General features: G+C 44.6%; 1 protein-coding gene across 3 annotated transcripts in view; it reads right to left on the bottom strand.

The window, feature by feature from the left end:
• RARB (retinoic acid receptor beta) overlaps positions 1-10863 on the bottom strand; it is a 985731-nt gene extending 974868 nt beyond the window's left edge. The window contains exon 1 of one of the 3 annotated variants that reach the window (XM_069730000.1): positions 10740-10863. The gene's annotated coding sequence lies outside the window, so the exon portion shown is untranslated. The remainder of the gene's footprint in view (positions 1-10739) is intronic. The other 2 variants (XM_069729996.1, XM_069729999.1) reach the window with 2 other exon arrangements.
• Between the last annotated feature and the right edge of the window lie 1815 nt (positions 10864-12678).

The raw sequence follows: 12678 nt of genomic DNA, 5'->3' as shown, positions 1-12678 counted from the left end.
TGTCCGACGTACATTACAGACCAAACGTTTGGACACACCTTCTCATTTAAAGATTTTTCTGTATTTTCATGACTATGAAAATTGTAAATTCACACTGAAGGCATCAAAACTATGAATTAACACATGTGGAATTATATACTTCACAAAAAAGTGTGAAACAACTGAAAATGTTTTATATTCTAGGTTCTTCAAAGTAGCCACCTTTTGCTTTGATGACTGCTTTGTACACTCTTAGCATTCTCTTAATGAGCTTCAAGAGGTAGTCACCGGGAATGGTTTTCACTTCACAGGTGTGCCCTGTCAGGTTTAATAAGTGGGATTTCTTGCCTTATAAATGGGGTTGGGACCATCAGTTGTGTTCAGCAGAAGTCTGGTGGATATACAGCTGATAGTCCTACTGAATAGACTGTTAGAATTTGTTTTATGGCAAGAAAAAAGCAGCTAAGTAAAGAAAAACGAGTGGCCATCATTACTTTAAGAAATGAAGGTCAGTCAGTCCAAAAAAATCAGGCAAACTTTGAAAGTGTCCCCAAGTGCAGTGGCAAAAACCATCAAGCGCTACAAAGAAACTGGCTCACATGAGGACCGCACCAGGAAAGGAAGACCAAGAGTCACCCCTGCTTCTGAGGATAAGTTTATCCGAGTCACCAGCCTCAGAAATCGCAGGTTAACAGCAGCTCAGATTATAGAGACCAGGTCAATGCCACACAGAGTTCTAGCAGCAGACACATCTCTACAACAACTGTTAAGAGGAGACTTTGTGCAGCAGGCCTTCATGGTAAAATAGCTGCTAGGAAACCACTGCTAAGGATAGGCAACAAGCAGAAGAGACTTGTTTGGGCTAAAGAACACAAGGAATGGACATTAGACCAGTGGAAATCTGTGCTTTGGTCTGAGATCTTTGGTTCCAATCTTTGTGCGACGCAGAAAAGGTGAACGGATGGACTCTACATGCCTTGTTCCCACCGTGAAGCATGGAGAAGGAGGTGTGATGGTGTTGGGGTGGTTTGCTGGTGACACTGTTGGGGATTTATTCAAAATTGAAGGCATACTGAACCAGCATGGCTACCACAGCATCTTGCAGCAGAATGCTATTCCATCCGGTTTGCATTTAGTTGGACCATCATTTATTTTTCAACAGGACAATGACCCCAAACACACCTCCAGTCTGTGTAAGGGCTATTTGACCAAGAAGGAGAGTGATGAAGTGCTACGCCCGATGACCTGGCCTCCACAGTCACCAGACCTGAACCCAATCGAGATGGTTTGGGGTGAGCTGGACCACAGAGTGAAGGCAAAAGGGCCAACTAGTGCTAAGCATCTCTGGGAACTCCTTCAAGATTGTTGGAAGACCATTCCCGGAGACTACCTCTTGAAGCTCATCAAGAGAATGCCAAGTATTTGATGCCTTCAGTGTGAATGTACAATTTTTCATAGTCATGAAAATACAGAAAAATCTTTAAATGAGAAGGTGTGTCCAAACTTTTGGTCTGTACTGCACATGTTCTATATCACAGGGTCTTCTTGGCAGTATGACAGCAGCATGAAGGCCACGTTCAGAATTTGGTCAGTGTTTCACATCAGTATATGGGCAGCACGGTGGCTCAGTGGATAGCACTGCAGCCTTGCAGCACTGGGGTCCTGGGTTCGAATCCCACCCAGGACAACATCTGCAAAGAGTTTGTATGTTCTCTCCGTGTTTGCGTGGGTTTCCTCCGGGCACTCCGGTTTCCTCCCACATTCCAAAGACATACTGATAGGGAATCTAGATTGTGAGCCCCATCGGGGACAGTGATGATAATGTGTGCAAAACTGTAAAGCGCTGCGGAATATGTTAGCGCTATATAAAAATAAAGATTATTATTATTATTATGTAAGCTTAAACCAGGAGTGGGTGATAAATACAGAAGTGGTGACGCGTTTCTATTATACTTTTCCTCTGATTGTTCCTCTCCTGGCTTTGACCAAATACTGAATGTGTGAACAAGGCCTTAAACACATCCTTCATCAACACTTATAAGGCATTGACCATATTTTATAATTTCTTCTCCAATGTCTCCCACACACAGTGTGAATATGGTTACAAAGGTGGAAAAAGCCAAAAACTCACACAACTCAGTTGAAAACAGTTCTGATATGTACCCACACATTTTTCCCATATTTATTATACCGGCAATCCATCTGACGCCCTCGATCGCCTGAAAATAAAGAAAAATAATAAACCAACACAAATACTTCCTGTTCCGACGTAGTCCTTAATAACGAGTCCAGCTCTGCTTCATCTGGATGCTTGATATCCAGACATAGCAGAGCTTGTAGATGACCATCGGAGATCTCCGGCGATCACCTACACTCTAGTTCTCGTGGTCCGCTGGCCGTGAGAACTAGCCTAGGGTGACCTGAGATAACCCCTGGTCACATGCACGGCAGGTCTCACGGACTTCCGGCAGTGTGACAGGTAAGGCTACGTTCACATTAGCGGTGCTTCGGGTGCAACCGCGGCGACGCATGCGCCATGCGCCCCTATATTTAACATGGGGGGCGCATGGACATGCGTTTTGTTGCGTTTTGTGATGCATGCGTTTTTTGGGCGCAAGCGTCAGGGCGCAGAGGACGCAGCTTGTTGCATTTTTTTGCGCTATAAAAATGAACGCATGCGTCACAAAACGCAGCGTTTTGCTGCGTTTTGCATGCATTTTTGCGTGCGTTGTGCCTTGCGTCGTCGACGCAGCACACAACAACGTAACCTTAGACCTTATTTAAATTAGTAGACATGCGTAGTAAGCTGCGTTCCTGCAGTTATTATGCATGTGACGAATCATTAGATGCATGAAATCCCCTCCACTATGCTGTAACATCTGGACGCTGCGGGTTGGATGCTACACAAGTACGCAGCATTCAACAGCAGTGTTTACCGACCGTGGGAACATACCCTCAGAGAGATATTAGCATTTCCAAGTGCGGTTACAACTACTAATTGTTTGATCAGTTTGAACTAAACTGATTGCTGACTGATTATTCCAGAATGAGATCTGTATAGCCTTTCTAAAGCAAAATCCACATTTGCAAGTTTGCCACTGCCTTTGTCCTGTGTGAAAACGCACCTCAAAGTGAACCTAGCCTTTTAGTGATAAGTCACTAGTACTCCTTCTTTTACTTAGACATTGCTGGGAAATGATCTCGATGTAAACAGTAGCATCTTTTTTTAATACATCAGTTTACCAATGGTCAAAGTTAACAGCAATTGTACTTAATGGGGTTAACCAGGACTATATTATTCTTTTATTAAATAGGCCTAAGAACTAACACACAGCTAATTGCTAATTGCAGTACCTGCCTGATGTGCTGGTGCCAATTCAGAGTCGTCACGAACCGCTCCTGCCGGCGATTCTGATACTTCACTTCAACAATACAGCTCATTCTCTTCCGGGCTGCTCTGTAGATGGAGCGTGACTGCCAACGTCATGCTGCCCGACAACCGAACCCACGAAGTTAGGCAGCGAGAGCAGGCTGTCATTCAGCAGTCACACCCAGCCAACAGAGTAGTGCAGAAGAGAAGCCGCTGCTCTGTTGATGTGAACAGCAGAGATCAGCACCGGGCACAACAGGCAGGAAGTTAGCAATTACCTGCTTGTTAGTTATTAGGCACATAGTAAAAATAATAAAAGTGTCCTGGAAAATCTTCTTTTTTTTTTAAAAGCCAATAGCCTGTATATAGGGTGTTCTTTTTAACCCCTTAGTAACAGACAATTTTTTACTTAATGACCAAGCCAATTTTTACAATTCTGACTACTGTCACTTTATGAGGTTATAGCTCTGGAACACTTCAACGGATACCACTGATTCTGAGAGTGTTTTTTTGTGACATTTTGTACTTTACCTTAGTGGTAAAAATTTCTTTGATATGACTTGCGTTTATTTATGAAAAATATGGAAATTTGGCAAACATTTTGAAAATTTTGCAATTTTCAAACTTTAAATTTTTGTGCCCTTAAATCAGCGTCATATCACACAAAACAGTTAATAAATAAAATTTCCCACATGTCTACTTTACATCGGCACAATTTTGGAAACATAACTTTTTTGTTGGAACGTTATAAGGCCACATTCACACGTTCCTTTTTGTCCCGCGGGTTTTCCCGCAGCGGATTTGATAAATCTGCAGGGCAAACCCGCTGCGGTTATCCCTGCAGATTTATCGCGGTTTGTCCTGCGGGTTCCGCTGCGGGATTTACCCCTACTATTGATGCTGCATATGCAGCAATATGCAGCATCAATAGTAGTGTTAAAATAATAAAATCATGATATACTCACCCTCTGACGTCCCGATCTCCTCGGCACTGCAGGCGGCGGTCCGGTTCCAAAGATGTTGTGCGACCAGGACCTTCGGTGACGTCACGGTCATGTGACCGCAACGTCACCGAAGGTCCTGGTCGCATAGCAAACCTGAGACCGGACGGCCGCGTGCAGCGCTGAGACTTCCGAGGGTGAGTATAACATTATTTTTTATTTTAATTCTTTTTTTTTTTAATACAAATATGGTTCCCGGGGCCTGGAGGAGAGTCTCCTCTCCTCCACCCCGGGTATAACCCGCACATTATCCGCTTACTTCCCGCATGGTGTGCACAGCCCCATGCGGGAAGTAAGCGGATCAATGCATTTCTATGGGTGCAGAATCGCTGCGATTCTGCACAAAGAAGTGACATGGTCCTTCTTTTTTTCCGCAGCAATTCTGCGCGGTTTTTTTCGGGTTTTTCCGCATCATGTGCACCGCGGTTTCTGTTTTCCATAGGGTAACATTGTACTGTACCCTGCATGGAAAACAGCTGCGGACTCGCAGCGGCAAAATCGCCGCGGTTCCGCAGTAAAAACCGCATAGTGTGAACATGGCATAAGGGTTAAAATTTGACCAGCGATTTCTCATTTTTCCAACAAAAATTTACAAAACCATTCTTTAGGGACCACCTCACATTTGAAGTGAGTTTGGGGGGTCAATATGACAGACAATACCCCAAAGTGACACCATTCTAAAAACTGCACCTCTCAATGTGCTCAAAACCACATTTAAGAAGTTTATTGACACTTTGGGTGCTTCACGAGAACTAAAGCAATGTGGAAGGAAAAAATTAACATTTCACTTTTTACATAAAAAATGTACCGTATTTTCTGATGTATAAGACAACTGGGCGTATAAGACGACCCCCAACTTTTCCATATAAAATATGGAATTTGGGATATGCCCGCCGTATAAGACGGAGGTCATCTTATACGCCCAGTCATCTTATACGGCGTGTGGTTCCCAGGGTCTGGAGGAGAGGAGACTCTCCTTCAGGCCCTGGGATCCATATTCATGTAAAAAATAAAGAATAAAAATAAAAAACATGGATATACTCACCCTCGGACGGCCCCTGGCTCACAGCGCTGCTAGCGTCTCCCTCCGTTCCCTAAGAATGCAGTGAGTGAAGGACCTTCGATGACGTCGCGGTCAGGTGACCGGTCACCTGACCACTCATGTGACCGCGACGTCATCGAAGGTCCTTCACTCACTGCATTCTTAGGGAACGGAGGGAGACGCTAGCAGCACTGTGAGCCAGGGGCCGTCCGAGGGTGAGTATATCCATGTTTTTATTTTTATTCTTTATTTTTTACATGAATATGGATCCCAGGGCTTGAAGGAGAGTCTCCTCTCCTCCAGACCCTGGCAACCACACGCCGACACCCAGGATCGCTCCCTGCACACGCCGTACCCGGCGTATAAGACGACCCCCAACTTTTGGGACAATTTTTAGGGGTCAAAAAGTCGTCTTATACGCCGGAAAATACGGTACTTTAGACCTAAACTTTTTATTTACACAAGGGTAACAAAAAATGGACCACAACATTTGTTGTGCTATTTTCTCATGAGTATGCCAATACCCCGTATGTGGGGAAAAGCTACTGTTTGGGTGCACGGGAGGGCTCAGAAGGCAGGGAGCACGGTTTGACTTTTTGAATGCAAAATTGGCTGGAATCAATGGCGGGCACCATGTTGCGTTTGGAGACCTCCTGTTGTACGTAAACAGTGGAAACCCCCCACTTCTAACTCCAACCCTAACCCCAAAACACTCTAACCCTAATTCCAAACCTAACCATAACCTTAAAGCTGGGGTCACATTGCGTTATGTGACCCCGTTTAACGAACTATGTTACACCGCGGCATAACGAGGTGTAACGTAGTCCATTAACGCCGCCATTGCTAGTAATGGCGAACGCATCGCTAGCGCACGCCCACATTGGGCGTGCGCTAGCGATGTGCCGTCATTTGAGTGACGGGCCTCGAACGCTGCTTGCAGCGTTCGCGCTCCGGTCCTCGCTAGCGCAGATCGGGGATCTGCGCTAGCGGGATCGGCTAACGCGATCCCTTTTGGGACATTGCGTTAGCGCAGTCCGTAGCGCTATGCGCTAAACGGACTGCCCTAACGCAATGTGACCCTAGCCTACCTCAAATACCATAACCAGAACCCTAACCCCAACACAACCCTAACCCTAGCCCCAACCCTAGCTCTAACCTCAACCCTAGTGGAAAAATGTAAAAAAAAATACATTTTTTAATTGTATTATTTTTATCTATCTAAGGGGGCGATAAAGGGGGGGTTGATTTAACAATTTTTTTTTTATTTTGATCACTGTGATATGGTCTATGCCGGAGGTACTGAGGGGCCTCGGGGGACCCCATTTCTCTCTCCTGTGGTATGCTAGATCATATCAGAATAGAGAGAAATAAATGAGAAATCGGATTTTTTTTTGCGGTCGCCATTATTCGCCGAATAACGGCGATCACAACATTGAGGATGGTAAAAACCGACTTGAATCATGTTGTCCGGAGTCTCAGGCTATGTGCACATGTTGCGGATTAGACTTAGGAATTTCTGGTGCGGATTCTGCCTCTCCTGGCAGAAAACGCGGATTTGTCGCGTTTTTTGTGCGGTTCCGCAGCGTTTTTTGTGCGTTTTTGTTGCGGTTTTCTTGCGGATTTGCTGCAGTTTTTACCCCTGCGGTTTTCTATAATGCAATGGGTACAAAAACGCTCCAGAATCACAAAAAAGAAGTGACATGCTACTTCTTTTAAACCGCAGCATTACCGCAGCGGATTTTCCACAAAGTGTGCACTGCAAAAAACGCTGCGGATCCGCAGAGAATCCGCAACGTGTGCACATACCCTCAGCTACCCACAGTAGCTGAATCCCCAGAGATTTTCCAATGCTGGGGAGGACTATATTTTTATTTATTTCTCAGCGCCTTTAAAAGTACCCTTGACTGCCACTGTTAAAAGGCATATTGGCGGTCATTAAGGGGTTAAGAAATCAAAAGCAAACTATGTAACAGGTGCACACACAGGGCAAACATTCAGCAGAACTTCCATATGGTGGTGCTGGATATGATGCCCTAATGTACCGTGCACCTGTCTCAGGATCCGATACAGACCCGAAGAGAAAAAAAAATGGTGACAAATCTCTGTTAGTTCTACAGACTTTGCCAAAGATTATGAGGTGGATTTTTTGTAGAGACTTTCAGACTTAGATGTCAGCTGTAAAACAAGGTGAAATACAAGATAACTTTTATGGTTATAATAACAGGATGAGTATTTGGTGAGTTTTTAATGTTGAAAATTTTCTGCAGCATTTCTGCACAATTTTCAGTCCATTTTTTCCCGTATTTATTGCATTTTTAATGCTGCCGTTTCTGTCGCTTTCTGATATGTCATGTTTTTCTAAATAAAGCTACATCCTGGTATTTGGATTTGATAAAACTTTATTGATGCAGTCATGTGAGGACAACAAGCGGATTTTACCTGCGGATTTTCATCAGTTAATGTAATTCTATGGGAGAAATTCGGACACAAAATCCAGCGTACCAGCAAGAGAAATTGACATGTTGTGGATTTGAATCATGCACCGCAGCTCAGTTTACGTTGCATAAAAAAAAGCACAGTGGCCGTGAGATTTCTATAAATCTTTGCTGGAAATGTAAGACGCTGTCTTTCTTGTGCTGTGAAAATACACAGCGCCAAAAACTCATTGTGTGAACACAATCTTATAATGAGGAATTTTATGGCCAAGTTTTTAACTCGGCCACAGACCCTAAATAGCGGTATAGGCAGTGCCTGCAGGTCAGGGGCAGCGCTAACAGACTCGATTGGAAAGAGCTTGTATGCACGCACTGCACTCGTTGCTTAGGAGACTGGCCACTGCTGATAGACATCAATGGTGGCTAGTAACCTAGGCAACAAGGAGTAAGCCATAAGATTAAAAATCCCTTCAGTCTTGGAAGTGTGTAAGATTTTTGATAACAAGCATTTGGTAATGAGCCAACCCTGCTAAGTCCAGACATTATACAGCATTAGGCCATTTCAGAACAAGACTCCATAGACTTCAACGCGCACTAACTGGTATAAGGAGAAGTCATACTGAGCGGGTATATATATAGAAAAGTGTCATGTGCCACAAAACTGATACAAGCAATCTGTAGAAATGGATCATATTGTTCAGTCCATTGCAAGTGAATATTATCAATAATCAGAATGTAATAAATGACCAGCATGGCCCCCGCACCATCCATCCAAGTATTTGTACAGAAAAATACCAAACCAGATGAACATCCTCCAGACTGTAGTAAATACCTGCTGCTAGTCAATCATTGCAAGGTGCCTTCTAGAAGTTCAGTGGATGGGGCAGGCCTCCTGCAGCGCTCACATGCTTCAGCAATGCCCCTGTCATCCACGTCTCTGGATCGTGCACTTCCCCTGTCAGAGCGATTTACTATCAAAATGCAGAAACACTATGCACAGAGGAAGCCGGTCTCTGAGCACCGTGGGCACAGGCGGGGGCACGGTGGTAGCACAGGCAGGGCATGGTGCCGGGAGCACTGCTACTTTACTGCTGTAATGCTTATGGAGCAAGGAGGTTAAATAATGTCAGTGCCTGGCTGGGCGACTGCGGAGGGAACAGGATGACCTGCTGTATAATCACAACTAATGCAATTAAAGGATCGGAAACTGAGGGTCACTGAGGGCACGTTGGGCCAGTGCTGATGAGCCCATCCTGGCAATATGGCCACCGGCAGGTGGAGGCAGGCACATGGCCATGCATTATGTATATAGCAGAAGGCACTGCTCCAGCCTTATACGAGGAGTGACACACTGTGGGTATGTGGAGAGAGAGACAGACAGACAGAGGGATGGATAAAAGGATGGATGGATGGATAGAAGGATGAAAGAAAGAAAGAAAGAAAGAAAGAAAGAAAGAAAGAAAGAAAGAAAGAAAGAAAGAAAGAAAGAAAGAAAGAAAGAAAGAAAGAAAGGAAGGAAGGAAAAGAAAGAATGGATGTATAGAAGGAAAGATGGGAGGGAGGGATGGATAGAGGGAGATAAATTGAAAAAAAAAAACAGTAACAAACATAAGTGCAGCACAAGTAAGCTACAGGAGACAGTGAGTGCAAGCCTCACAGGCAAAACCAACCCTCAATGTGTCCAAAAAGATACCAGCAGCGCTGCAAGGTCCAAAAAATTGATGTTGTTTATTGACACTAAGTCATGGTGGCCACGTTATGTTCCATGTGTGGCCTCAGAAAGTTCCGCATTTGGAAGACACATCACCACCAAGACTTAGTGTCAATAAACAACAACATCTTTTTGGACCTTGGAGAGCTGCCTTTATTTTTTGCACATAGATGATAGATAATAGAGAGATAGATATAGAGAGATAGATAGATAGATAGATAACGTAGATGGATAGAGATAGACAGATAACGTAGATAGATAGATAAGATAGATAGATAATATATAATGTAGATGGATAGATAATAGAGAGATAGATAGATGGATAATAGATAGATAGATAGATAGATAGATAGATAGATAGATAGATAGATGATATATAATGTAGATGGATAGATAGATAGATGATATATAATGTAGATGGATAGATAATAGAGAGATAGATAGATGGATAATAGATGGATAATAGATAGATAGATAGATGATATATAATGTAGATGGATAGATAGATAGATGATATATAATGTAGATGGATAGATAGATAGATGATATATAATGTAGATGGATAGATAATAGAGAGATAGATAGATGGATAATAGATGGATAATAGATAGATAGATAGATGATATATAATGTAGATGGATAGATAGATAGATGATATATAATGTAGATGGATAGATAGATAGATGATATATAATGTAGATGGATAGATAATAGATAGATAAGATAGATGGATAATAGATGGATAATAGATAGATAGATAGATGATATATAATGTAGATAGATTAGATAGATAGATGATATATAATGTAGATGGATAGATAATGGCTGGCAGTAGTGACTGCTCTGATGTGCCGGGGTCGCGCCATGAATCACGTCACCAGTATTCGCAGAGTTTGCTAATACCGCACCAATACCGCACACTCTAGAAGCCGCAGCGGTAAGTTCCCGGGCGGGCACACAGCCGCACATGACAGATGGCTGCACACGTAAAGTTGCTCTCTGCTCCGCACACACGTGGATGACAAGTGACAGCAGCCTGGCCCCGGCTATTCCCGCCTCACGTGTCCTACTAGAGCCCGGTCCTGGGACGCGGCGCCACACAACACACACACGTCCATCAATAACTTCCCGCACCTCGGGGAGCACATGCCCCTGGGTGTGCGGAGCCCGGTGCCGGGCGGGCGCTCAGGACGGCGCTTACCTTGGTCAGCGCTTTCCCCGGGCAGGTGCAGGCGGTGACAGAGAGCGGCGGCGGCGGAGCAGATAGTGCAGCAGTGACAACAGCATCACAGTCCGCGGACTGCAGGAGCTCCCCCCTCCCGCGCACTGGGAAGACCCGAGGAGGCGCATGTGCAGAGGTGAGGAGCGCCCTAACACCTCACCTCACACCGGCTGACCTCACAGCGCTATGACGTAGGAGCACGTCATAATCCTACTCATGGGCTGGGGGCTCTGCACAGCTCCTCCCCAGGGTCACAGCATCAGCCTCACACCTGTTCATGTACAGCCCCCAATATTCCACCATCAGGTCCCAGACTGATGGCATTGCTGAGGAATTCCCACAGCTGGTGTCCTATGCAGAAGCACAGAGGGGAGAATAGGCAGATAATGTAATGTAGGGGTATAATGACCCTCAAAGGCATGGAGGTGCAGTAAGCGGAGCCCCTCATAACTTGAAATAATGGGGGACAAGGCTGTGACCTGGACAGTATGACCTCAGACCGCAGTCCGGTTGATTGCACAAAGCGTTGGTGTGAATATGCGCCAGCCATGAGGTGGCAGAAGAATGAGTCTCGGGCCATGTTCACACTCTGCGTCACACGCTCCGTCAGTTTACCAGAAGGAACAGTACCAGGACCCCACTCTGCTTTTTCCAGTAAAATGATGGAGCTTATTAACCCCTCCATTTTTTTTATTTTCAATTAGTCCATGCGTATAATGATTTCACAGTTGGGCAGCAGGTAACTCTGCGGGAACAACCACCTGTCAGAGACCACCGCCATACCATAGTTATGTAATTTATGTTTTAGTGGTTAAAAAAAATTTAATTTTGTAACCAAAAACGGAGCAGTGCGATGCGCCAGATCTGTGTAGCCGCAGGTACTATATTATCATTATTGGCTACTTATACATTTCTGGGGAGATAAGACAGAGAAGAGCCATTCTAGTGTCGGCACCGTGACCGGGCCTGGAGGGTCAGGTCGGATGCACATCCAGCTGAAGTGTATTGCACCACACAGACTCATCGTGGCCAGTAGGTGACATCGGCGTGCACATGGCAATGACGTCATGCTATCCCATCACACACTAGTCAACTACTGGCTGCAGAAGAGGACGCCGCTCACAGGGGGAGCTCAGGGAAGGTGAGTATTTTTTATTTTAATAAAAATATCAGTGGCCAATCTACTACATGAATGACTATGGGCTGTGCATTATACTTCTTGGATGACTAAGGGCTGTGCATTATACGTTATGGATGATTATGGCTGTGCATTATACTTTGTGAATGGTTATGGGCTGTGCAATATACTTTATGGTGACTATTGGCTGTAATTTATACTTTATGGAGGACTATGGGCTGTGCATTATACTTTATGGAGGACTATGGGCTGTGCATTATACTTTATAGATGGTGATGAGGGTGCTGATGGTGATGAGGGTGCATTACACTTTATGGATGAATATGGGCTGTGCATTGTACTTTATGGAGGACTATGGGCTGTGCATTATATGGAAGACTATGTGGAGGACTATGGGGGGGTACATTGTACTACAGGCAGTGGTGTAACTTGTAACTTATGGGTCCCAATTCAAAATCTCCAATGGGGCCCCCAACAACCACAGATCTTTAATAGTAATAGTCTTTTTATATGGGGCAAAGGGACCTTTGGGATCCCTCTAATCTCCAATTATAGTTACGCCCCTGACTACAGGGAGGACTATGGTCTGTGCGTTATACTATTTGGAGGACTATGGGGAGTGCACTGTACTTCTATGGAGCCCCATGACTTCTATGTACGCCCCTGGTGAGTATAATAGTTTATTTTTTCTACTCGTTAAAGAAGAGTGGCAGAAAGGGGGACATATACCAGGATGGGAGATTGATATACCAGGACGCTGCCCAGGATTAGTGACATGGT

This window comes from Ranitomeya imitator, chromosome 6 (genome assembly GCF_032444005.1).
Source record: "Ranitomeya imitator isolate aRanImi1 chromosome 6, aRanImi1.pri, whole genome shotgun sequence".
NCBI lineage: Eukaryota > Metazoa > Chordata > Amphibia > Anura > Dendrobatidae > Ranitomeya > Ranitomeya imitator.
Note: the sequence above shows the minus strand (reverse complement) of the source record. Positions and strands in the feature narration are given on the sequence as shown.